This window comes from Spermophilus citellus, assembly GCF_964194105.1.
Source record: "Spermophilus citellus genome assembly, chromosome: 7".
NCBI lineage: Eukaryota > Metazoa > Chordata > Mammalia > Rodentia > Sciuridae > Spermophilus > Spermophilus citellus.
In genome coordinates this window covers 82871135-82873844 of record NC_138188.1, presented here as the reverse complement: position 1 = coordinate 82873844, position 2710 = coordinate 82871135, and positions in this window count along the sequence as shown.

Here is a 2710-nt window from a genome sequence, read left to right as displayed (position 1 = left end):
AGCTGAATTTAAAAGTAATGGACTAATTAAGCTGGCAGAGAAAATTTCAAGGCAGCACTCAGTCCGTGAAACGGATGTTGCTGGCAGGTTTTAGACAAATTAGTTATAGGAAATGGGAGCAGAAAATAGAATGAATTAAAGGATTTTAAAAACCTTCAGTTTGGCTGAGAAAGTCCATGTAAAGCTGGAGCCAAGCCAAAGCTTGTTGAAAAGATTACATCCCCAAAAGAGATATTCTGTACTTTTCACAGAGACAACAGGAAAGATGGCTTAAGGGCATCTCAGGAATTTGCCAGACCACATCCACCACAGGATCAAGAGTGCAGAATGAAAGCTCTTTTGAGACAAGATCATGGGGGTGCTCTTCTTGTATGGGGTTGGGGATTAGGAAGTTGTTTCACCATGCTGAACTGTGCAGAAACTCAGGCTGATGCAGCCATGATTTCAGAGGGACAAATATTGTGCTAGCTGATAGCAGAATTGGTGACAATCACATGGTGCTTATTCTGCAAGAATGCAGGATGCTTGGATGAAGGGGTCATGGAGGCTTTCACCAAGATTGAAAGGAAGGCCTTTTAAAGGAAGGCAAAGTGTGGCAATGCTGGTGTTCCTGGAGGCTGCCTAAGAGGACAATGTATGGAATCATGAAGATGAAGCCAAAGCTTGTTCAGGCTTTCTATTTCTCCTGACTTAGCCTTAGTCAGTTGTGTTGTATGTGTTTTCATTTCAATTTGACCTTAAGTGCAGGTCTACTGATAATAAATTCCTTTAGGTTTTGTTTGGGAAAGTTTTTGTCTTTCATTCACTTTTAAAGGATAATTTTGCTGGTTATAGTATCATTTCTTGGTAGTTTGCTTCTTTCAGTCCTTTCAATATGTCATTTCATTGTCCTGGCCCGCAAATTTTCTGCTGAGATATCCACCGATAGTATTACAGTTTTCCTCCTATGGAGTAAGTTGCTTTTCTACTGATGCTTTAAGTATTTTTATCCTTAAACTTTGACACATTGAATGTAATTTCCTTTAAGTTGATCTTTTTTTTTTTTTTGACCATGAATCTGGATTTATTTTCACAATACCAAAATATTTGAGAAGTTTCAGCCATTATTTCTTCAAATAAGCTTTCTGCCCCTTTATTTGTGTGTTCTCCTTAAAATCCATAATTATATTTTTTATTTCATGGTGTTCTATATTTCAAAGAAGGAGGAGGAGGAGGAGGAGGAGGAGGAGGAGGAGGAGGAGGAGGAGAAGTAGTAGTAGCAGTAGTTTTGAAGCAAAAAAACACAAAAGCAACCAGACATGGTGGCACACAGCCTATAATCTCAGATTTGGGAGGCTGAGACAGGAGGGGCTCAAATTCAAGGCCAGCCTTTGCAACTTAGCAAGGCCCTGAATAACTTACTGAGACCCTGTCTCAAAATAAAACAGCTAGGAGATTCAATCCGCAGTACAACACACACACACACACACACACACACACACACACACATACACACAAATACACAAGCAAGACTTGAAAAGCAAGGGATTAAAGATGACCTTAAACTTTAAAGATGAATGACATTGGTAGTTAAGATTGATCATTTTAATTATTGTATTTTCAATGTACCAGACTTATAGTCACATTAATTCTGACAATAATTGTGAGGTAAATCCTAATATTATCAATCTGATTGAGCTATAAAGTAACAGACTCAAAGAATAATATTAGGTCATCATCAATATTCACACAACTAATAAATGTAAGAATAAGAATTTTTCCCAGGATATTTAATATCAAAGATCAGATTCTTGACTAGTATGTTTTACTGCCTCCTCAAAGTTCTCAAAAATGACCTGTCTACCTGCTTAATGAATCAGAAAAGCAAGTTTTAAAAGCTTTCTAAAAATCCTACAGAAAGTGACACATCCTCTCTCAGAGCCAAGTTTCCTATAGCCTTACCAAATGCCATTAAAATATTACTTATATGGGTACTTTATTTGGATAGAAAGCTTATTTTTCCTGTTTTCACCTCTATCTCTTAGTATTCCAAGAAATAAAGGACATCTCTTAGGTCTACGTAAGAAACCAAAATTAAATATATACTTAATGTTCATAGAAACTGATAAACATCATTAGTCAGTCAAGATAAAGTTGCATTTTCCTCATAACAGCTGAAATTGTAGAGTCATAGAATATCAATATGGAAGGAGCTTTGGGTATCATTTAGACTAACCCCACTCCCATCCTTCTCTCTTTTATATACCATAATTTTTATTTCTTTCCTGGGCCATTTGGAATTACATAATTAATTTTTTTGTGTGTGTTGTTAATTACAAACAATTCATCATTCAATTTTTTTTTCCTTTCATAAGGAAGACAGTACTTTGACAACACTGAGATCTGTATGGAACTATGTAGCCTCTTCTTCCATCTAGTGGTGATAGTGTACTATTACCCTTTAAGTGGCCTCTGCTTCCATCTAGTGGTTATACTGCACTATTACACCACGAAGAAAATTGCTGGGCTTCAGTGCCATGCACTCACTTTCCTCTAAAAGGGAGCAAGATTCTTCCATGTACCCATGCCTATCACAGCGGATTCTCTATCTCAGGAATGGTGTGAAGGGAATGAAAATAGAATGATAGAATGGAGTGATGCTGTACTGGAGCTCCAGGAATGCTAGGAACCAGAAGAGAAAACAGGAGTGCTGTGTGAGGCGGTCTTTTGG